The sequence below is a fragment of the Monodelphis domestica genome, chromosome 2, assembly GCF_027887165.1.
Source record: "Monodelphis domestica isolate mMonDom1 chromosome 2, mMonDom1.pri, whole genome shotgun sequence".
NCBI classification, from domain to species: Eukaryota; Metazoa; Chordata; class Mammalia; order Didelphimorphia; family Didelphidae; genus Monodelphis; species Monodelphis domestica.
In genome coordinates this window covers 256,959,500-256,985,454 of record NC_077228.1, presented here as the reverse complement: position 1 = coordinate 256,985,454, position 25,955 = coordinate 256,959,500, and the positions used below count along the sequence as shown (strand labels likewise).

Sequence of the window (25,955 nt, the reverse complement as noted above, 5' to 3'; positions counted from 1 at the left end):
AATCTTGTGGTGAGTGGATATTAGGGCTTGCGCCTGGGTTGGCCAGGGCTGGCCTGGGCCGGCCTATACTTTTCTCATTATTTCCTTTTTCTCTCTCTCTCCCTTTCTTTAATTCCTCATTTGTATGAATTAAAAATCTCTATAAAACCCAGTTGACTTGGGTATATTTCATAATTGAGAATATTTCCCTGGCAACCACCTTAGATTTGATTTAAAACAAGACACTGTCTTTTAAAAATATTTTCTGCAGTCACAATTTAAGGCTCCAACTCTTTATCTGCAACAGTTTATGTCTTCCACTATTTTAATTATTACAATATGCAGAGAACCTGCCCAGCTCACTCAGATTTCTGACTAAAAAGGGAAGGAAAAACCTCCTAGTGATGGCTAATTGCACACAGGAGCCCCAAACTCCCTACAATAAAAGCAAAAAAAGGCAGTGACCCTCGAAAATTTTTACAGAGGAATTATAGGAGGAAATTCAAACAAAGATGAAACCTTCTTTAAAAATGAAAATTGTCCACAAGCTCTGGAAGAATTTAAATTGGAGCTTATTAAAAAGATGGAAGCCTTCTGGCAAGAGAAGTGGGAAATAGTTCAAAGAGAAAATAATAGTCTAAAGGATGAGAACTCCCAATTCGAGAAATAGCTGGAAGCCACGAAAAGCAGGATAGACCAAACCAAAAAGGAAAATCAGTCTTTGAAGACCAGAATTAGGCAATAGGAAGCCAATGATCTTGCAAAACAACAAGATTAATAAAGCAAAGTCAAAAGACTGACAAAATAGAAGAAAACATAAAATATCTCACTGACAAGGTGACAAGATCAGGAAAACAGAGGAAGGAGAGACAATTTGAGAATCATTGGTCAACCTGAAAAACCAGAAATAAACAGAAATCTTGACATCATACAACAAGAAATCATCCAAGAAATCTGCCCTGATGTTCTTGAACAGGGGGGGAAAATAGACATTGAAAGAGTTCATAAAACACCCTCTATACTAAATCCCCAAAAGACAACTCCCAGGAATGTAATTGCCGAATTCCAGAGTTCTCAAGCTCAGGAGAAAATTCTACAACAAGCCAAAAAGAGACAATTCAGATACCAAGGAGCACCAATCAGGATCACACAAGACCTGGCAGCTTCCACACTAAAGGACCAAAAGGCCTGGAACACGATATTCAGAAAGAAAACAGAACTAGGTCTTCAACCAAGGATCACCTATCCATCAAAACTGACTATATACTTCCAGGGGAAAGTATGGGCATTCAACAAAATAGATTTCCAAGCATTTGTAAAAAAAAAAAAAGACCAGAACTAAGTAGAAAGTTTGATACCCAAACACAAAGATCAAGAGAAACATGAAAAGGTAAATATGAAAGAGAGGGGAAAAGGAGAAAAATGTTTTTTTTATTCAAACTTTCTTCTTTAAGGGCTACAATTGGATCAAATTATATATATTAACATAATGGAGAAAATGTTATTTGTAACTCAAAAACTATTCATTATTATAGTAATTAGAAGATAAGATGATATGCAAAAAAAGAAAAAGTGTTGGGGGGAATCAATGATGGTACCAAGAGAGACTTGAAGAAATAAAATAAATAGAATAATCTTTTTCACACAGATATACATGGGAAGGGGAGGGAAAGAACACTCTTATAAGGAGAGGAAGAGGGTACTAATAGGTAATACTTAAACCTTACTATCAATGAAAGCAACTCTGAGAGGGAAGAGCATCTAGATCCATTGGGATCTTAAATTCTATCTTATCCTACAGGGTAAGGGAGAAGGGAAAACTAAAGGGGGTAGGGGGAAGAGAGTACCAAAAGGGAGGGAAGGAGAGGGAGAGGGAACTTAATAGACCCTAAAAAAAACAAGAAGGGAACAAAAAGGGAGGGACCAGAAAGGAAAACATATCAAGGGAAGGGATTAGGGGGATTGATTAAAAGTAAACCACTAGTTTAAAAGGATATAGCAAAAGAAAAAAGGACAGAACTAGCAGAGGATATCAAAATGCTAGGGAATTCACAAGTGACAATCATAACTTTGAACATGAGTGGGATGAACTCACTCATAAAACATAGACAAAAAGGACAATTTATTAGAATCCAAAATCCTACCATATATTGTCTAGAAGAAACACACATGAGGCAGGTAGATACTCACAAGGTCAGAATTAAAGGTTGGAGCAAGACCTGTTGGGCCTCAACTGACAGAAAGAAGGCAGGAGTTGCAATTATGACATCTGACAAAGCCAAAGTTAAAATAGACCTGATTAAAAGGAATAGGGAAGGTAAATACATCCTGATAAAAGGGAGTATAGATAATGAGGAAATATCACTAATAAACATGTATGCACCAAATGGTATAGCACCCAAATTTCTAATGGATAAACTAGTAGAACTGAAGGAGGAAATAGATAGTAAAACTATCAGGGAGACCTGAACCTACCACTATCAAATTTAGATAAATCAAATCAAAAAATAAATGTGAAAGAGGTAAAAGATGTGAATGAAATCTTAGAAAAATTAGAGTTAATAGATATCTGAAGAAAAATAAATAGGGACAAAAAGGAATACACCTTTTCAGCAGCACTTGGTACATTCACAAAGATTGACCGGGTACTAGGTCATAAAAACATGGCATACAAATGCAGGAAAGTAGAAATAATAAATGCAACCTTTTCAGATCATAAGAATATAAATAATGATCAGTAAGGTTACATGGAGAGCCAAATAAAAAATTAATTGGAACTTAAATAATATGATTCTCCAAAATTGGTTGGTCAGAGAACAAATCATAGAAACAATAATTTCATTGAAGAAAATGACAATGATGAGACATCCTTTCAAACTCTATGGGATGCAGCCAAAGCAGTACTCAGGGGAAAATTTATATCCTTGAGTTCATATATTAACAAATTAAGGAGGGCAGATGTCAGTGAATTGGACATGCAAATGAAAAAACTTGAAAGAGAACAAATTAAAAACCCCCACAAAACCCAATTAGAGATCCTAAAAATTAAGGGAGAAATTAATAAAATTGAAAGTGATAGAACTATTGAACTAATAAATAAGACTAGAAGCTGGTATTTTGAAAAAACAAACAAAATAGACAAAGTACTGATCAATCTAATAAAAAAAGTAAAGAAGAAAATCAAATTAACAATATCATAAATGAAAAGAGAGAACTTACCTCCAATGAAGAGAAAATTAAGGCAATCATTAAAAACTATTTTGCCCAATTATATGGCAATAAATATCCAATCTAGGTGATATGGATGAATATTTACAAAAATATAAAATGCCTAGATTAACAGAAGAAATAAAATTCTTAAATAATCCCATATCAGAAAAAGAAATTGAACAAGTCATCAAAGAAGTCCCTAAGAAAAAATCCCCAGGGACTGATGGATTCACAAGTGTATTCTATCAAACATTCAAAGAACAGCTAATCCCAATACTATACAAATTAGTTGACATAGTAAGCAAAGAGGAGTTCTACCAAGTTCCTTTTATGATTCAAATATGATACTGATTCCAAAGCCAGGCAGGTCAAAAATGGAAAAGGAAACTATAGATCAAACTCCTTAATGAACATAGATGCAAAAATCTTAATTAGGATACTAGCAAAAAGACTCCAACAAGTCATCACAAGGGTTATTCTCTATGATCAGGTGGGAATTATACCAGGAATGCAAGGGTGGTTCAATATCAGGAAAACTATCCACATAATTGACCATAATAACAAGCAAACCAACAAAAATCACATGATTATCTCAATAGATGCCGAAAAAGCCTCTGACAAAATACAACATTCATTCCTATTGAAAACACTGGAAAGAATAGGAATAGAAGGGTCTTTCCTAAAAATAATAAATAGTACTTATCTAAAACCATCAGCCAACATCATCTGCCATGGGGATAAACTAGATGCATTCCCAATAAGATCAGGAGTGAAACAAGGATGTGCATTATCACCTCTATTATTTAACATCACACTAGAAACCCTAGCAGTAGCAATTAGAGAAGAAAAAGACATTGAAGGTATTAAAATTGGCAATGAAGAGACAAAGCTATCACTCTTTGAGGATGATATGAATGTCTACTTAAAAAATCCTAGAGAATCAACTAAAAAGCTAGTGGAAATAATCAACAACTTTAGCAAAGTTGCAGAATACAAAATAAACTTGCATAAGTCATCAGAATTTCTCTATATCTCCAACACATCTCAGCAGTAGGAATTAGAAAGAGAAGTTCCATTCAAAATCACCTTAGACAATATAAAATACTTAGGAATCTATATGCTGAGACAAACACAGGAACTATATGAATACAACTACAAAACACTTTCCACACAACTAAAACTAGATCTGACCAATTGGAAAAACATCAATTGCTCATGAGTAGGATGAGCTAACATAATAAAAACGACCACCCTACCCAAACTTATCTATTTATTTAGTGCCATACCCATCAAACTTCCAAAAAACTTTTTTACTGAATTAGAAAAAAATCATAACAAAGTTCATTTGGAGGCACAAAAGATCAAGGATATCCAGGGAAATCATGAAAAATAATGCAAAGGAAGGTGGCCTTGCAGTATCAGATCTCAAACTATATTTATAAAGCAGTGGTCATCAAAACAATTTGGTACTGGCTAAGAGACAGAAAGGAGGATCAGTGGAATAGACTTGGCGTAAATGACCTCAGCAAGACAGTCTATGACAATCCCAAAGATCCCAGCTTTTGGGACAAAAATCCACTATTTGATAAAAACTGATGGGAAAATTGGAAGACTGTGGGAGAGATTAGGCTTGGATCAACACCTCACACCCTACACCAAGATAAACTCAGAAGGGATGAACATTAAGAAGGAAACTATAAGTAAATTATGTGAACACAGAATAGTATACATGTCAGACCTTTGGGAAGGGAAAGATTTTAAAACCAAGCAAGACTTAGAATGAGTCACAAAATGTAAAATCAATAATTTTGACTACATCAAATTAAAAAGGTTTTGTACAAACAGAACCAATATAACCAAAATCAGAAGGGAAATAACAAACTGGGAAACAATCTTCATAACAAAAACCTCTGAGAAAGGTCTAATTACTCAAATTTACAAAGAGCTAAATCAATTATACAAAAAAATCAAGCCATTCTCCAATTGATAAATGGACATGGTACATGAATAGGCAATTTTCAGTTAAAGAAATCAAAACCATTAACAAGCACATGAAAAGGTGTTCTAAATCTCTTATAATCAGAGATGGGAATTAAAACAACTCTGAGGTATCACCTCACACCTAGCAGATTGGCTAACATTATAGCAAAGGAAAGTAATGAATGCTGGAGGGGATGTGGAAAAGTAGGGACATTAATTCATTGCTGGTGGAGTTGTGAATTGATCCAACCATTCTGGAGAGCCATTTGGAACTATGCCCAAAGGGCGATAAAAGACTGCCTGCCCTTTGATCCAGCCATAGCACTGCTGGGTTTGTACCCCCAAAGAGATAATAAGGAAAAAGACTGGTACAAGAATATTCATAGCTGTGCTCTTTGTGGTGGCCAAAAATTGGAAAATGAGGGCATGTCCTTCAATTGGGGAATGGCTGAACAAATTGTGGTATATGTTGGTGATGGAATATTATTGTGCTCAAAGGAATAATAAAGTAGAGGAATTCCATGGGAACTGGAACAACCTTCAGGAAGTGATGCAGAGTGAAAGGAGCAGAACCAGGAGACCAATGTACACAGAGACTGATACTGTGGCACAATCGAATGTAATGGACTCCTCCATTAGTGGCAATGCAATGTCCCTGAACAACCCAGAGGGATCTATGAGAAAGAACACTATCCACATTCAGAGGAAAAACTGTGGTTGTAAAAACACCAAAGAAAAACAACTGCTTGATGACATGGTTCGAGGGAGATTTGATTGAGGATGTAGACTCTAAATGAACATACTAGTGCAAATACCAACAACATGGAAATGGGTTCTGATCATGGACACATATAATATCCAGTGGAATTGCATATCAGCTATGGGAGGGACAAGGGGAGGGGAGGGAGGAACCGAAAATGATGTTTGTAACCAAGGAATAATGTTTGAAATTGATCAAATAAAAAATGTTTTAAAAAATTAAGGAATTTCAGAGTTTGTGAACATGAATGCGGAAAAATCCTTGGGTGATGGTAAGATCTGTGTGTAACTGGAGGCAGGTTGTAAGAGTAGGTCAAGGGAAATGAATAAACTGAGGAATTGGAAGGTTAAAGTATTTGAGGGGATATCAATAAGAATTTATGAGAGCTGGAGTTGCAGATAAGAGAAAGACTATGAACTAGGCACTGAACTCATTAGAGAAGAAAAAAAGAATGTCCTGGAGGGGTGTAGACAATTTCCAGATTGTGTGATGAATATGGATCGAGAAAACCTCTTAGAAAGACAGATGATGGTAGTGAAAGTAGAATCTGGATGAAATCTAGTTTGTTATTTATGGAACAAGCATTTCAGAAAGAGGGAAGAGAAGTGCTGGGTAGAATAGAAGATGAATGGTATTGGTAAAGGGAGATGGGAATATAGGAGTGGTAAGTAGAAGATGGAGAATGGATTTTTTGCAAGGAGAACTACGGGTTCAGAATCACTGGGATGGACAGAGGATATTGGTATGGAAGTATGTTAGTCCTTGAGGAGTTCCAGTAATTATCCCAAGGGATTCATTCTGATTGGTTGTCCCAGTAGTTAGCCTACTGAACTAAATGCTTTTTATGTCAAAAAGGCACAGTGAAATCTTGTATATGTATATGTAGTGGTTTATTGGACAAAGGAAAAAACCATTGTAAAGGCATTTGAAAGGAAAAAAATGATACTTTAATAACTATACAGTTAAAAGTACTTTGGCCTTATCACCTCAGATATACTAAAAAAATAGACTTGTTATTTGCTCTTATTTTATTTATTCTGCTTCATTCTTAGCAGCTACATCTAGGCCCACCAAATTCAATTTAAAGAGATCCAAAACTAAATGAGAACCACATCTCACATAATCTTTACAGATGGAAAGGACCCCAGAAGCCAATACAACTCATAATGCACAGGACTCTCTTTTACATTATCCCCAGCAAGTAGTCTTTCAGTCTTCACCTACAGCTCTAAAGGACCTAACTAGTACCACTTTTGCCCAACCCTCCTAACCTTTTCCATCCTTTTAGTATTTAGCACAATGTCTCACACATAGTAAGGCATAATTACCTAAATTAATATATTCATTATAAAATTTAATTTTATAATATATATAATATAAAAATTATAAATTATAAAATTTAATTTAAAAAATTATAAATAAATAAAATAGGATCCATAATTACCTAAAATAGTTTGGCCGATGCTTAAAAAAAACCTAAATGGATAAAGAATACCTATATTCTTTACATCATGACACATATTTGGATGGACAAGCCATAGGACTAGTTCATCTGAACTAGACTGCAAATTAAGAGAGCAAGGCTAGATTGCCTTTGGAAAATTGCACAATGCTTTTGATAGTCTCAAGATTCTTTATGAAACAAAGGTCTATTTAAAGAAAATAACATTCCCAGACTAACACAATCTATAAATAATTAAATGTTACAAGTCAGCAAAAAAAGAAGAGATAAAAGGCTACTCTGTTATTACCAATTAAGAATTTTTTTAAACCCTTACTTTCTGTCTTAGTTTCAACTCTAAGACAGAAGGGCAAGAGCTAGGCAAATGGAATTAAATGACTTGTCCAGGTTCACACAATTAGGAAGCGTCTGAGGTCATATTTGAACTCAGGTCCTTGCTACTCCAGGCCTGGCACTCATCCACTGTGCCACCTACCTGCTACTACCAATAAAGAATTATATGGGAGAAGTGGCAGGAAAGAACTATAACCAAAGAGTTGGTCACATAGCAAAAGCAAGAAACAACCAATGGGTCCATGTCCTCCACTGGTATTCACAAAATGTCAAGAGATTTAGATGGCACTCAAATCATGAGATGGATTCCCAGCCAAGGATTTATGAGAATATGTGATCAAGAGTTGCACAGAGGAGCAGCTGGGTGATTCAGTGGATTGAGAGTCAGATACAGAGATGGGAGGTCCTGGGTTCAAATCTGGCCTCAGACAGCTGTGTGACCCTGGGCAAGTCACTTAACCCCCATTGTCTAGCCCATACCACTTTTCTGCCTTAGAACCAATACCCAGTATTGATTCTAAGATGGAAGGTAAGGGTTTAAAAAAAAAAAGAATTGCACAGGTTGGGAAGATAAGAATGAATTGTAAGTTACACTACTAGACCTATTCCACTCATCAGTGAGATCACAGACCTATCAAATAATTTATTTTTGCACTTCCCTAAGCACTTACTCCATTGAAAAGAGCTTAATAAGTTTGTTGAAATCAGTTAATGAAGAACAGAGAAAGGATATTAGGGCAGAAGAAGAAACCAAGGAAAAAATGAATCATTTCAGAAACAACCTGTAAACTGTAGTAAGTCTGGATACCATATGTCATAATACAACTTATGTATTTACCAACATAATCTGTTCTTCTAGGTCCACAAGGTTAATTTAGTCTAGTATAATATCTGATAGGTGATTATGACTGTTTTCTTGAATATCAACTTATATATATATATATATATATCTCAAACACAAGCTTTGATAATTTAGATCCAATATCTTGAAACATATTTAAATTATTTTTGAAGTTAATTTTCAGTCTGTATCAAACTTCTTGAAAATTTTATACTTACTACTGATATAGTACTGATTTATTTATATTATATATACACATATGTTTTATATATATACACATACATATATTTATTTTACATTTAGTTCTTTCAAGGTTTATGGGATATTCTTTAGGTATAGTAGCACAATGGATAGAGTACTAGGCCTAGAGTGAAAAAGATTCATCTTCCTGAGTTTAAATCTGGCCTCAGAGACTTACTAGCTGTGTTACCCTCATCTGTAAAATGAGTTGAAGAAAATGACAAACAACTCCAATATATTTGCTAAGAAAGCTCCAAATGGGATCACATAGATCACATAGAACTATAGGTTGTCAAGATATCCATATTCATTCTATTCACAACTCTGTAGATTTAATTGACCCCTATATCTGGTTTTCCAGAATGATAATTTCTTGTCTTCTGAGGCAACCAATGCCCATTCCTTTTTCTTGCTTATCCTTTCTCCAATCCCTTGTATTTCTTTTAAGATCTGACAACCAGAAATAAACATAGTATTCCAGGTTCTTGACAAAGCCAGGGTGATATCTCCTGTCATTTCTATCCCCTATTTCTGGTGACATACCATACAGATAGTCTAGAACTCTTGAACTCAAGAGATCCACCAGCCTGAGCCTCCCCCTTAGCAGGGATAACAGGCATGTACTGCCAAGACTGGCTTTCTATGTCTTTTTGACTGAAGCAAATAAGGTAGTGTTTATAGTAATCCCTAGGTCTTACAAGAGACAAGGAATTTGGAGCATCATTAACAAACGGCATTATTAACAAAGGTCAGCACTGTAGGAAATGAATACTTAGATATTGTTTAATGACACAATACCCAAATTCTTCCAGACCCCAGGCTAATTTTTTAATTTAAAAATTTTCAATTAATAAAAATCATTCTTTGCCTTCCATTTTCTCCTAATGGGTGGTGGTAGTGAGAACAAAAAAGGCAAAAGGCTTTTTAACAAATATGCATAGTCAAGCAAAACAATTTCCCCCTATTGGCCATGTCCAAAACATGTCTCATTCTGCACCCCAAGTCTAACACCTCTTTGTTAGAAGTTGGGCAACATACTACATTATCAGTCTTCTGGAATCACAGTTGATCATTGTCATGATAGAGGTCTTAAAGCTTTCAAAGTTGTTTTTTCAGTTACTGAAACTGCTGTTACTGTATAAACTATTTTCCTTGTTCTGCTCATTTCACTCTGCATCAGTTAATACAAGACTTCCCAGTTTTCACAAAACTGTCCTTGTCATTATTTCTAACAGAATAATATGGGATTCCATTATGTCCACACACCATAATTTATATATATGGAGAATCCTCCTTAATTCCCTGTTCTTTGCTTCTACAAAAATAGCTTCTATATTTTGTAGATCTTTTTCTCCTTCTTTGATCTTTTTGCAATATAGTAATATGGCTAAATTGAAGGGTATGCACAATTTAGTAACTTTTGGGCATAGTTCCAAATTTCTTTGCAGAGTTTTGAATTAAATTTTGAACCCTACTTATTGATGATTCTTGGAACACAAGTATAGTTTCTTGGCTGTCAAAAGCTTTTTCTAAGCTCAGTGACTGAGCATTATTAATATTAAGTGCTTTTAAAAAAAAAGTCCCCTTAAATGCATTACATTGCAATTATGGTGCATGTCCTCAACTGTCTACTTTTTGATGGCTATACAGGAACATGGCCTAAAAGTTTTACCCACCTTTATTGGTTTTATAGGGTTTTTCTCTCTCTAATGTGAATTTTCTTATGTCTAGAAAGGTTTGAACTATTATTATTATTATTCATCACATTTATAGGGTTTCTCCCCAGTGTGGATTCTCTTATGTGAAATAAGACCTTCATTCTGACTAAACCTTTTTCCACATTTGGTACAATAATAAAGTTTCTCCCCTGTGTGAGTTCTGTGATGTTTAATAAGATGTGAATTCTCACTGAAAGCTTTTCCACACTCACTACATTCATAAGGTTTTTCTCCTGTATGGAGTCTCAGATGTGATATAAGACCTGAATTTTGACTAAAGCCTTTCCCACATTCATTACAGTGATATGGCTTCTCCCCAGTGTGGATTCTCTGATGTTTAATAAGTAGTGAGCTTTGATTGAAGGCTTTCCCACATTCATTACAGTTGTAGGGCTTCTCTCCAGTGTGTATTCTTTGATGTTTAATAAGGTCAGAGCTCTGATTAAAAGCTTTCCCACAATAATTACATTCATAGGGTCTCTCTCCAGTGCGGATCCTTTGATGTTTAACAAGGTCTGAACTCCAGTTGAAGGCTTTACCACATTTATCACATTCATAAGGTCTATCTAATGTGTAGATTCTATAATGAAGAATCAAATTAGAACTCACACTAAAGGCTTTTCCACATTCATCACATATATAAGGTTTCTCCCCAGTATGGATTCTCTGATGTAGACAAAGGCTAGTACTTCCACTAAAAGCCTTCCCACATTCTTTACATTTATACAGTTCTTCTCCAGTGTGTATTCTTTGATGTTGAATAAGATTTGAGTTCTTAGTAAAGGATTTTCCACATTCATCACATTTATGATCTTTCTCTCCTTCTATGGGAAGTTTTTTATGAATGATCCTTCTGATATCCTTGGAAACTCTATCCTGGGAAGGTGCTTTTTCCCATCTCTCCATTTTAGGGGTTTCCTGATACCCTTCTAACCTGCTCTCAGTTTCACAAATTTGTTCAGATTCAGGCTTCTGTGGAGCAGCCACGATGACTCTTCTCAAGAGCACTGAGGGAGGTTTCACTAAAGAAATTTCAGGTTTTAAAATCAACTTCTCATTCTCAGGGCTAGACTCATCATCTGAAATAACACATAGAACACAAATGTCACTAAGTACCTATGCTACAAATAAACTGCTAAGAAGCTTTATTCAATTCAATGAACATTAAATGCTAACTACATGAAAAAGATTGTGGTTGCTGCTAGGAACCCAAAGGCAAAAATGAAAATAGTTCCTGTTGTCAAACAAATTTCCATTCTACTTGGGGTGGGGGGGAAGGGAAAAAGAAGGAATTTAAAAGCTAAACAGATAAATAAAAACAAGATAATGTGAAGAGGAAGGGAACACTAAAAACTAGTTAGATTAGGTATATACTTTTGTGTAGGAGGTGACACTTAAACTGAAACTTGAAGGAAATTAAGGAGTCTAGGTGAAAGAAATGAGGAAAGAAGATATTCCAGGATAGCCTGTGCAGAAGAACAAGTGGGAGACAGAATGATGATTTCCAGGAACTTGGCTTGGTTGGAACAGAAGGAATCTTCAGGAAAACAAAGTGAAATAAATCTGAAAAGGTAGACAATAGCAAGACTAGGAAGAGCTCTAAACATCAGAATACAAAGTCTGTATGAATTAGTGTCATGGATATAGCATAGAACTGACTTCAAATAATGAATCAGAAATTTACTAGATGTGTGACATTGGGCTTAACCTCTCATGGCCTCAGTTTCCTCATGTATGGAAATATTAATAGAATCTACCTCACAGGATTGATGTGAAACTCGAGTAAGATAACATATGAAGTGCTCTGCAAATATTAAATTATGATGATGATGATGATGATGATGATAACTTCTATCATTTGCCTCTCAGGGATTTTGTCTTCTCATAGTTCTGATTTTCAGGACTAGTAGAGCAGGTGGGAAAACTTGAAATACTACTCAAGGGGAAGAAAATGGGACAAGATTTCTATAGAGTTGCATGGAATTATTCACAAAAATAAACTCAATCATTACATCTGTTATGATCAGAAGGAAAGAAAAGCAAAGCAGGTGAAACTTTTGAGCTATGTATAATAACTAAATTGGCATATGCAAGTGTTTCCTCAGCACTTAATATTTGTTAGGTTTAATTGAACTGAATAAGGAGAATCACAGATAAGTTTCCAGAAGATCTGGCCCAAAAGCAGAAATCTAATGTTAGCTACCTTGTTCTTTTCTTATAAAGAAACTAATTACTCAGCATGTGAGCTTCCATTAACCTTTAATAGCTACTTCTGCCTACTCTACATTAATAATCTCCTATAGGTAAGCCCCTACAGTTTATTTTCTGATTGTTGCACTGTTATACTTTGTGGCCCCACCTAGACTCAGACCAGATTCATTCCCCAATTCTCTCATTCCTATCAAGTTCAGTCACAACCTTTCCCAAAGCAAATCTATCCCTACCCACAGCCTCAGCCTCCCTTTCTAGGAAGCCTTCTGGAATCTTCAAATTTACTTATTATAAATAGACCTCCCCCTGATCCTTAATCTCTTCTGGAAAGTCTGGATTATATAAAAATGAATCAAAGGGGGCAGCTGGGTGGCTCAGTGGATTGAGAGCCAGGCCTGGAGTCAAGAGAACCTGGGTTCAAATATGGCCTCAGACACTTCCCAGCTGTGTGACCCTGGACAAGTCACTTGACCCCCATTGCCTAGCCCTTACCACTCTACTGCCTTGGAGCCAATACACAGTATTGATTCCAAGGCAGAAGGTAAGGGTTAAAAAAAAAAAAGAATCAAAGATAATCCCTCCAAGTTGTCATCTTTTTAGGGAACTAACTCCCCCAATTACTTTGTCCTATGTGTGGTTCCTTTCCTGATGTTAACAAAAATGCTCAAATCTCCCTAAATTAATAAAAATTCAATTTTCTTCCAGCATGTCTCTCTTCCTCTTTACTGCAAAATGCCTAAAGAATGATCTACATCTATCGCCTGTGGATCATCACCAACCAGCATTTCCTAAAACTGCAACATGGCTTCTGTTGCCATAGAATGAATTTGCTTGCTAAAAGAATAAAAGTGATCATCTATTAATTGCATAATTCAACAGACTTTCTCAATCTTTATTGTCCTTGTTTACTCCACACATAAAGGGCTATGAACCAAGAAGTTTGGGAGAGGGGAAGAGTTTGAGGTAGTAGATCTCTTGGATATGTTGAGTTGGAAGGGCTTACAAGTTATATAGTTCAAATACACAAAAAGCAGTTTGAGATTTAGGACTGTAGCTTGTGAGGAAGACTAGGGCTGGATTTATAAATCTAGGAGTCATTTATAAAATAATAACTGAACCCAAGGGTAGCTGATATCACAAAGTGAAGATACCATAGAGGGTCCAGGATAGAACCTCAGGCAAGACATATGATTAGTGGTCATGATATGAATGAAGAACCAGCAAAGGGAGACTAAAGAGTAATCAGAAAGGAGGAGAACCAGCAATGGATTTTTTTAGGTATAGCAATTTGGCAGCTGTGTAGAAGACAGATCAGAAAGGGAGGCTGGAAAGCAGGGAGGTTGATCAAATGGGAGGCTTTTACAGTAGTTCAATTTAGGCATGATCAGGTCCAGAATTAGAATAGTAACTATGTTAGTGGAGGGAAGGAGACATATGTGAGAGATATAGTGGCAGCATCAACAATATCTGTCAGCTGACTGGATAAGAGTATGAGGAGAGGAATTAGTTAAGGATGACTCTGTGGTTGTAAACCTCAGTGACTTGAAGGATGGTGATGCTCTCAACTCTGGTAGAAAAATCTTGCTTTAAAATTCTTGTTTATAACATCCTAGATTGAGTGAAAAAAAAAGCATTTATTAAGCACTTAATTGCCTTCATTCTTTTTGATTTTGATAAAGCATCTGACTGTGCTAGATATTATTTTCTCTTTTGTTTTTTGTGATACTGCTCTTGCCTAGTTCTCCTCCTATTTGATTACTCTTCAGTTTCCTTTACTGGTTCTTCATGTCATGACCACTAATCATGGGTGTTGCTTTCCTGATCAAAACCTTAACTGGCTCCTTAATGCCTCTGATATAAAATATGAAATTCTCAACTTGGCACTTAAAGTCCTCCATAATCTATCTCCTATGTACTTTTCCAATCTTATTTGATTCAGTTCATGGATTTCATCTAAACTGGCTTATTGGCTATTTACAGTTCATCTTTGCATCCATACTTTTGCATATGTGTATATCACATGCTCAAATGCACTATCCCTTCTCATCTCTGCCTCTTAGAATCCCTGTTTTATTTAAAAATCTCAGATGAAACAAACTATACAAGGCTTTTCCCAATTTCTCCAAATGTCAGTGTACTCTCTCTTTCTCTTTTGAAATTACTTTGGATTTATCTATGTACATATTAGATCTCTCCCAGTGGAATGTAAACTACTGTAGGGCAGGGACTATTCTTATTTTTGTACTTTCCCTCTTATGTACATCACTAAAATTGATAATAATAATAGCTATCATTTTTATAGAGCTTTAATATACTGTGCTTTACATGCATTATGTGATTTAATCTTTACAACAACTCTATAAGGTAGTGGCTATTATTATCACCATTTTCAGATGAGGAAACTGAGGCCCAGAAGGATCACATAACTTGCCAAATGTGTCTGAATCAGAATTTGAACCCACATCTTCCTGACTGGAATTCTAGCACTCTACCCACAGAATCACACTGCCTTTCCTAGATCATACCTTACTTGGCATAGCTATAGAGTACAGTGACTAGTATAAAAAGAAAAAGAAAAAATATCAGTCATTGAAATGATTAGCATATTGCAATTTACATCCATAATAATAATAATAAGAAACTCATTACTACCTTACTTTCCACCTGCTTCCTTAGATTATTTTCAACTACTTACCTATTCCCTGGAGGGGGTGGAATGTTGAGGATTCACATTTGAGCTAAGTCTACATAAGTTGCAGCTGGATGCTCAATAACTCTTGTGTTGCTTCCAAAGGTACCACTTCCTTCAACAACCCTTCCAAACCTTGTGCATAGACTGAGACCTAAGGGAAATCAGATATAGTTGTACTTCAGAAAAGTCACTATTGGTATTATAGTTTAAACTTCAGAGAAGAAACCACAAAGAATATACATTTAGTGAGTGGGACAAGGAAAGTTAGAACTGGAGTTTCATTCCACACCCCAAAAGTAAATAACAACTCATCCAACTACTTGACATTCCTGGCTTCCTTTAAATCCCATTTTCTATAGGAAGCATTCCTCAATTCCTCTTAATTCTAGGCCCTTAATTCTAGTCTCTGTTAATTATGTCCTATTTATCCTGTACATAGGTTATTTTGTATATATTGGTTTACATGCTGCCTCACCTATTAGATTGTAAACTTCTAGAGGGCCAACTCTATCTTTTGCTTTTGTGTATTCCCCCTAGCACTTAGCACAGCACCTGGCACATTTTAGTTGATATGGAAAAAAAACAGGAATAACTAATAAAGTCTGTTAGAAATGGAAGACTGTAAACTATACTCTTCTAGTTCTGCTTGCTGAAGTTCCTTTCACTCTCCTATAATATTCCTCTTGCTCTCCTGTAACAGATTACACTTCACATTCTCACCTACTGTTCAATTTCCACATCCTCCAACATGGTCTTAACATCTCCACTCAAGGGATGGTATTCTTTCATCCAAGACTGGAGTTTCTCAGGCAGGATGATCAGGAATTGCTCCAACACCAAATGGTACAGAATCTGCTCCTCTATGTGTATCTCTGGCTTCAGCCAGTGATGGCAGAGTTTCTGGAGTTGGCCTAGAGCCTGCCAAGGCCTAGAGGTCTCCTGATAGCAGAACTGTCTAAAAAGTTGACAGATTTCTAGGTCAGGGAAATTGTCTTTTCGCAGCTGAGATTCCTCCTTACAAATAAGGTCTTTTTCCTCCTTGATTTTCACTGTCAAAGGTTTTTTCCTGCTCCTTAGAAGTTTGGAAAACTAGAGTTTCAACCTCCTTCAGCTGAGCCATTCTAATCTACAACATAGAAGGTTCATTCTACCTGAGATGCTCTGGTTGGACTGTTTCTTCTTTCAGAGGCAGTCCTACTATAGGATTCACTATTAACTTGGACAAATTATCAAAGCTTCTAAGAGTTTGGAATCCCAGACCTTAGTTGAACTCTAAGAATTGTTTGCTGAAAGCAAAGCAAAACTATAACAGGAATTGAGAACTCCAAAAGAAATACTAATTCAAATTCCAAAATGTTTCTGCTTCAGAATAGAACAGGAAGGTTTGGCACTCACTTGTTTTGGGGCATGTAAAACAAAACAAAACAAAACAAAACAAAACAAAACAAAACAAAAAAAGACTTTCTGGATGGTTTTAGAGTCCTAAACACTATGACTTGTCAATACATGTGTGTCCAGCCAACCCTTTATTTTCCAAAATTAACCGCAAAGCGGAAAAAACAAACAAACAGAAAAAAACCAAACCAAACCAACAATAACAACAAACCAGGAGGACGACAACAACAACAAACCAGGACCTGCCGGCTCAGAATCCAACAATCCCGACAGCCCTGGGGCTCAGAAAAAGGCACACAAGAAACTGGAGCCGGGTTTTAGACAGGGTCGAGAGATCCTGGGGCCCGCGATTTAGGCCAGATTCCTCGGAGATTTGTAAAGTACAAGCGAACCCCACCAAGAAGAATCCCTGATCCGAGCCCGACATTGCGGGCCGTTCTCACTCTCCCGCTTTGATCTCAGTCTTCCGAGAGGCTGAGTTCCCAGAGGTCCGCACTAGGGTTCCTCTGCCCACCTCCTAGGAGTATTAGGTGTCTGGACACCTTTTCCACAATCCAGGGGCCTTGCCTCACCACCGCCCCCTGACACGTGGCCCCCCTCCCCCTGGATAACGGACGCCTACAGCTCGGCGGAAGTGTGTCATCCAATTCTAGCTGGTGACCTCTCTAGCTAGCCGGGAGGGATTGGTACCTCGGTGGTTTGAGTGGTTGGCTGTCCTTATCTCTCTCCTTGGGGGATGTGTCAGGGCTTGGGGGACACAGAGCTTTGAATCTAGCTGAGAAGCTCTCAGTACCACTCTCAGCCTAGGGCTGGTGCAGACCTGGAGTATGTGGCTGATGCTCGTGGTCTAGTACAGACCCAAACTCTCAAAATGCAAATAGGGTAAAATTCGCCCACTCCTGAGGCTACAAATCTTGCTCTTTCTTTATCCTGGGAGGGCTCAGGGCTGCTTTGCGCCCTAGGTTTAAATCCCACGGCGGATAGGTCTAACCTTGGACACATCGTTTTAACTTTAATGAATCTTATTTATAAAGTAAACAAGGTGGCCATGTAGCATTATCTAGTTGTAACACTAAGATCCTGTTGTAGCGCCTCCTCCATACTCAACTCTTCCGGGAACTAGCAGCTAGAGGTCCCTCAATTCTCAAAGTAAATCTAAGGGATTAGCATTTCTACTACTGTCGCCTCTACTACTGTGCTCCTCATTATCAATCAGAACTACATGTAGGTGGAGGGGACCTCAAAACTTCTAGCTCTGCGAGGACTTTCTTCCTTTGTAGAATTCTTCATTTGGTTCTCCTCAGGCTTCGGTCTCTGCTGGGTTCTCAAGATTGGTGTCTTTCTTGAGTCCATAGTCAGTATTTTCGCCCTGTCACGATCTCTAAAGTTGCCATACTTCTTAGGGGACTGTTTTTATACCTTGTCAACTGGCTCTTCAGGGATATTTTGGCAAATATTTAACAACCAGCTTGGGGAGCTGGGGGGAAGAAAGAGAATGCCTACATGACAAACCTTTTTAAATCTTTATTATTTAGATTTTCTCCATCATTTGTTGTTTTGTTTTTCAGTCCCGTCTGACCCTTTGTTACCCCATTTTGGGGTTTTCTTGGCAAAAGTATTGAAGTGGTTTGCCATTTGCTTCTCTGGTTCATTTTACATATAATAAAACTTAGGCAAACAGGGCTAAGTGGCTTGCTCAGGGTCACAGCTAGTGTCCAGGGCCAAATTTAAACTCAGGTAGCTGACTCCAGGCACTCTATCCATTGTACTTCTTAGCTATCCTTTATTTCCTAGTTTGGACAATTGACAAAACAATAAAGCAAAATCTGATTTGTAGCATTTGCTAATTTCTGAGGTGTAAATGTTCACCTAAAAACATAACAATTGGCTCTGGAAAACCAGTATGAGCTGTTTTACCAACACAATTTATTTGCTTGTTTATTTAATAAAACCTTCACCTTCTGTTTTAGAATCAATACTGCAATTTGTTCCAAGGCAGAAGAGCAGTAAGAAGTAGGCAATGAGGGTTAAGTGACTTGCCCAGGGTCACACAGCTAGGAAGTATCTGAGTCAAATTTGAACCTATGACCTCCCATCTCTAGGCCTGGCTCTCAATTCACTGAGCCACCCAATTGCCCCCTTACCAATGCAGTTTATACCAATATAGCCTTGCACTTCCTCTGGGACTGATCACTACCACTTTAGCAGGGATTCTGCTACTGACTGGTTGCCAATGGGATCTCTTACAGCTTAAAAGGATTCCCTCAGTTGCCTGGGAACTCCATTCTTAGAACACTCCTTCATCCAAGATCATGAAAGAATAACTCCAATCCACTCTCTGATTATAATTTCTATTCTTTTCTCTCACTGGTTGGAACCTCTTAAACATATTTATGGTTCTCATTGTTCCTGAATCATCCATTCTTTAGCCTTCATTAGGCAACAGAAGACTCCTTTCCCATTGTGACACCATAGGTAACTTATTTAATTATATGCTATCCCGTCCTTGAATCCTTTGCCACCTTGTTCTACTGACCATGCCCTGCCAGTCCCCAAATGTTGGTCTGTTTATTAGCATCCATCTTCTCCACTACTATTCCTGTGTTTGCTAAATGCTACTGCAAAAAAATCATGCAAAACTGCAATGATGGGGTTCACTACAAATTCATAGCAGATAACCATAAATGGGTACACAACAATGCAACCAACATTTTACTTTTTCCTTGAGTGATTCTATTCAAGATTCAAAAGGAATCAAATCTCCATTCTTCTCAAGTCTCTTATACAACCTCTACCCTATCTTCTCTGAAGATGATTTATTTCTTTAAAAAAAAAAGTTTTTATGTCCATTCATGTAACTAGTAGTATTTTTAAGACCAAAAAAATCAGTACAATTAATCAATTAATGTAAAAGCTGCTAAATCTTGTGTGATCTTGACTGTAGGTTCATGATATTTGAATTCTTTTTGGCTATTTATAATGTTTTCTCCTTGACCCAGGAGCTCTGGAAATTGGCTATAATATTTCTGGGAGTTTTCTTTTTGGGATCTTTTTCAGGAGGTGAGTGGTAGATTCTTTCAATTTCTGTTTTACCCTGTTTCTAGAATATCAGGGCAGTTTTCCTTGATAATTTCTTGAACAATGCTATCTATGCTTTTATTTTGATCATGGCTTTCAGATATTTTAATAATTCTTAAATTTTCTCTCCTCAATTTATTTTCTAAGTCAATTGTTTTTCCAATGAGATTTCATAGTTTCTTCTATTTTTTTTTCATTATTTTGATTTTGTTTTATTGCTTCTTGATGTCTTATGGAGGAATCATTACCTTCTACTTGCCCACTTCTTATTTTTTCTTTTTAAACCCTTACCTTCTGCCTTGGAATCAATCAATACTGTGTATTGATTCCAAGACAGAAGAGTGGTAAGGGCTAGGCAATGGGGGTCAAGTGATTTGCCCAGGGTCACATAGCTAGGAAGTGTCTGTAGCCAGATTTGAACCCAGGACCTTCCATCTCTAGGCCTGGCTCTCAATCTACTGAGCTACCCAGCTGCCCCCCCTTCTTATTTTTAAGAAATTTTCTTCATTGATTTCTTATATCTTTTTCCACTTGGCCAACTCTACTTTTTAGAATATTCTTTTCCTCAGTGAATTTTTATACATCTTTAAAGTGCTCTTAGTGAATTTTTGTATATATTTTTCTATTTGGTCAATTCTATTTTTTAAAAATCTTTTCTTCATTGGATTTTTGTGTCTTTCTTTTTAAAAAATTTTATTTAACTGATTAAGAAAAAATTTCCATGGTTACATGATTCATGTTCTTTCCCTCTCCTCCCACCCCCCTCCCATAGCCAACTCGCAATTCCACTGGGTTTTACATGTTCCATTGGTCAAGATCTATTTCCATATTATTGATATTTGCACTATGGTGATTGTTTAGAGTCGTTGTCCCCAATCATATCCCCATTGACCTATGTAATCAAGCAGTTGTTTTTCTTTTGTGTTTCTACTCCTACAGTTCTTTCTCTCGATATGGATAGCATTCTTTCTCTTAAGTCCCTCAGAATTGTCCTGGATAATTGCATTGCTGCTACTAGAGAAGTCCATTATGTTTGATTGTGCCACAATGTATCAGTCTCTATGTACAATGTTCTCCTGGTCAGCTCCAACTCTGCATCAATTCCTGGAGGTCGTTCCAGTTCTTTTGTGTCTCCTTTACTGTAGCAGTCCACACCTATCTATGGTCAAGGGAAATAGTTAAAATGTAAAGATTGTCTTAGGAGAGCGCATGCTCAGTCCTGCGCATGGCAAGTAAAGCCTTTGACCCTTGATCCCAGTGTCCCCCAGTTTAGGCTCGAAATCAGGTTTCTTTGTGCTCACATGGCTGAGACAAACCACACCTATACCTTGTTGTAATTTACAATTGACCAATGGCAATCCACTATGTATTCATCCATATGTATTGTGTACATTTGCATCTCAATAATATTAAATAGGAGCGTCCACAGAGAGCCAGCTCTCTTTACCTTATCATCCCTCACCTGTCTCTGTCTTTCCTGGAGCTTGGCCTCTGGCCAACCTTCACTTTAACTTTCTCTCTCTCTCTCTCTCTCTCTCTCTCTCTCTCTCTCTCTCTCTCTCTCTCTCTCTCTCTCTCTCTCTCTCTCTCTCTCTCTCTTTCTCTCTCTCTCTCTCTCTCTCTCTCTCTCTCTATTTCTCTGAAAGACCTTTCCTCCTCAGTCTCTTATCCTGGAGTGGTTCGTGCTTAGAGTACCAGCTCTAAGGAACTGGTGATTTCTTTCTTGATCTCTTCCCCTCAAGCCGGACTGATCCATACCTGCAGCCCAGGCTGTAAGGGATCCTGGCTTTTCTTTCAGCTGGTCTCCATGTTCATTGCTTACTCCCATATGTTAGTTTGAAGCTATTTAACTGGTTCGGGTCCTAGTGAAAGCTAAGTAGCTGAGCTTATTCTGTGGAGCTCGATTATTAAATATTACGTGTGTGTCTGCCTGCTTCTCACCCATCTCCTTGGCTCCAATCCTTCCCCCAAGGCCAACCTTCTATCTTTCCTTTCGTGGGAGGGCTGCGGGCCAGCCCCCTACTCCTATATTTACCATTTAGCTTATTCTGTTTTTTTAAGGCAATTTTTTAATTGAAAATTTTTATTTAATTAATTTAGAGTATTTTCCATGGTTACATGATTCATGTTCTTTCCCTCCCCCTTGCCCCTGTAGCTGACAAAAGCAGTATTTTCTTCAATATTTTTGTGTCTCCTTTACTAAGCTGTTGACTCTATTTTCATTATTTTCTTGCATTGTTTCCATTTCTTTTCCCAATTTTTCCTCTACCTCTGTTATTTGACTTTTTAAATCTTTATTAAAAATTCTTCCAGGAATTTGTTTTGGGTCTGAGACCAATTGACATTTTCTTTGAAGCTTTGTAGAAAGCAGTTTTGACTATTGTCATCCGAGTTTGTGTTTTGATCTTCCCTGTCACCACAGAAACATTCTGTGGTCCAGTTCTTTTTTTGCTTGTTTGCTCATTTTTCCAGCCTTTTGTCTTTTAACTTAAAACAAACCAACAAAAATCCTATTCAAGTTGGGTCCTACTTCTAGGATGGAGAGGGCACTGTTCCCAACTTCAGGTTTTTTATGTAATTCCTTTCAGAGCTAGTTCTTGAGTCTGTAAGTTTTCAGTATTCTAAGGTGATATGATCAAAGGAAATAGGTATTTACTAGTCTCCTAGCCTTTGCTCTGGTCTGTGAGGAATCACAAGCACTCTTTTCCACTCTGGAACTGTGACCAGGGTCTTCAATCCCCTGTGGCTATAAATTCTGATGTACTCCTCCTTGCCCTAGGACTTGTGACTTGGATCTATGCATCAATGGCCAGCAAAGGGATCCTTGCAATCTCCTAACCAGTTGTCCTACCCCCTTGACTGTCTGGGCTAAGAGCTCTAGAAGCCACTGATACTGATTCAGTTGTCCCTAAGGCCATGTTGGTGAACTTATAGCACACATGCTAGAGCATATTGGAGGGGGCTACTCCCTTCCCCTTCTCCATGCATACCTGAGGACATTGCTCCCATCACCTTCCCCTTTGCCCAGCAGCCCAATGAGAGCTCTTCCTCCCTCCTTTGTCTGAGGTTCACATATGGCATGAGAGTTGCAGTTTGGGCACTCAGTCTCTAAAAGGTTTGCCATCATTGCCCTAAGACTTGTTGCCAGTTTGCTTAGGTGAGAATAGCCCTGGCATTGCCTTTGCTAGATTGTGCGATTCTTACTCTGAAGCAACAGATCTTTCCTGCTGATTTTCTAATTTGTTTTGGTATGGAAAATTGTTTTACCTTTTGTGGGTTCAACTGCTCTAGAATTTGTTTTGAGGAGTTATTTCAAAGTTTAGAGGAGAATTGGGGAAAGTTAAGGTCTTTTCTCTGTCATCTTGGCTCAAGGAGCTTACAGGCTAATGGGGAAGATAATACATAAAAGGAAGTTGAAAAATGGAAGGAGGAAGAAGGTACTCAGAGTAGGTCATGATGGAAAAGTCCAAAGAAATCCAAAAGCAGTGCAACTAGTGGGAAACAGGGAGAAGACTCCATCCACCCACCCACTCCCTTCCCTTCCAGAGAAGTTTTGGAGCTTATGGTTCTGTTCTACAGTCAGATGGTCCATTCAGAGTGGTGTAACAGAAAGCTCTACAGTGTCTTCTTTTTTAACATTCTCTACCTTGGTAACAACATTTTATCCCATAGTTGAAATTATTCTCTCAATGCAAATGGCTCCCAAATATAGATTGAATAAAATTAATCTCAACTCTTTAGTGCTAGTTCTTCATAGCCAACATATTAACTAATATGTTCCTTGAACATCTCACCTTCAATATGTCCAAAATCAATCTGATTAACTCCTGCCTTCTCTTACCAGTTCTCAGAGCTGGCTCTGGCATACCCCTGCAGAAATTTGACTATTATTCCCCATTCAGTATACTTCAGTGGCTCCCTACTACCTCCAGCAACAAATATAAAGATCTGGAGCAGCCAGGTAGCATAGTGGATAGAAAGCCAGGCCTGGAGTTGGGTTGATCCATGTTCAAATCTGCTCTCAGATACTTCCTAGCTATATGATCCTGGACAAGTCACTTAATTCCATTTGACTAACCCTTGCTCTTCTGTTTTAGGATTGATACTAAGAAAGTAAGGGTTTTTAAAAAATCCTTTGGCCTTTAAAACTTTGCTCAACCTGATTGCTACTAATTTTCCAATCTTCTTATATTCTACTCCCTTCCATACACTATAATACAACCATACTGACCTACTTGCTATTCCTTATACACACACTCCTGTCATCCTAGTGCCTTTACACTGTCTAGAATGTTTTCCCTCCCAACTTCTGAACTTCAGAATTCCTAGCTTCCTTTAAAACTCAGCTCAAGTGCTGTTTCCTCTAGGAGGCATTTCCTATATGCCTACCTTCCCTTCTAGGGCTGCCTTCCACCTGTTCTGTACTTATTTTGTATTTTCTAATTAACATATATTCCCCCCCCAATAAGAGAATTCAACTGTTTTTTTTTCTTTTTATCCCTAGTAATTAGCAAAATGTCTGGCAGGGTATTATTAATTATTAATTATATTAATATTATTATTTTAAATCCTTACCTTCTGGCTTAGTAACCATCTAAAATAGAAGATCAAGGACTAGGCAAACAGGATTAAGTGACTTGTCCAGGGTCACATAGCTAGGAAGTCTGGGGTCAGATCTGAACCCACAGCTCCTGATTCCAGGCTTTGGCAATATGCCACTGCCCTGGGTATATTTTATTATTGTGATAATAATAATAGCTAGCTTTTATATAATGCTTTAAGATTACCAAAGTATTTTACTTATATGATCTCATTTAATCCTCAAAACAACCCTGAAAGGTAGGTGGTATTTTCTCCTTATTTTAGAGGTTAGTAAGTTGAGCCTGAGGGAAGTTAAGAGTCTTGCCCAGAGTTACACAGCTGGTAAACATTTGAGGCAAAACTTGAACTGACATCTTCCTAGACTTCAAGGGCAACACTCTACTCACCACCACCTGCCCCTGAACAAATATTTGTTGACAAAGTAACTGATTGATTACCAGAAGTTGATATCAAGCTGATCAGCCTGTATTTTGCCAAGTTCACTGTTTCTGACCTTTGACAAATAAGGATATTTTCCATCTCTATTCTTCAGGCTTTGTGATGAATAGTAATGAATTAATAATGCTTTTTAGAATTAGAACTTCAGAATAATTGGCAGAAAGGTTAGAATTTATAATAATATCATTATTGTTCTGACTATATTGTATATAAAATATATCTTAATATATTTAACGTAATATATTTATTAAATATATTATTTATAAATAAAAGAAAAATGCACTGATAGAGTTGAAGTACATTAGGTGACAGAAATATTGAAAGTTTGTAGTGATAGGTGATTAGGAAGGTAGGGACAAAGTGAGAAGAGAGAAGCAAGCCTTATCATGAGGGGAAAATTCTAGCTTAAGTCAAAGAACAATTGAGCTATAATTTTTTTTATTCAATTTTACTTTTAGTACCAAATTCTCTCTCCCTCTCTTTTCCTATCCATAGAGAAGGCAATAGATGCAAAACCTATTACAAATATGAAGTCATACAAAACAAATTTCTGCACTAACCATGTTTTTTTAAAAATCAGCTACCCCAAGACCCTCATTTTTATATCTGGAGATGGCCAGCATTTTTTTAAATCCTTACCTTCCATCTTGGAATTGATACTAAGTACTGGTTCCAAAGCAGAAGGACAGTAAAGGCTAAGCAATTTGGAGTGATTTGCCCAGGGTCACACAGATAGAAGTGTCTGAGGCTACATTTCAATCTAGGACATCTCATCTTTCAACCTTGGCTCTCCATCCACTGAGTCACCTAGCTTCTTCTTGTGGCTAGAATTTTTCATCATAGATCCTTTGGAACTGTAGGTGGGTCATTATGTTGATCAGTTACAACTTTCACAGTTGAGTATCAATAATAGATACTATGTAATTCTTTCTCCTGGTTTTGCTCACTCTACTTTGTATCGCTTCATATGTATCTTCCTAGGTTTTTCTGAAACTATTTCCTATCACATTCAGATA

At 37.2% G+C, this 25,955-nt stretch overlaps 1 pseudogene; it reads right to left on the bottom strand.

Annotated features, from left to right (window-relative positions):
- Positions 1-17,433, bottom strand: part of LOC103094413 (zinc finger protein 420-like) — an 85,818-nt pseudogene extending 68,385 nt beyond the window's left edge.
- Positions 17,434-25,955: the final 8,522 nt, after the last annotated feature.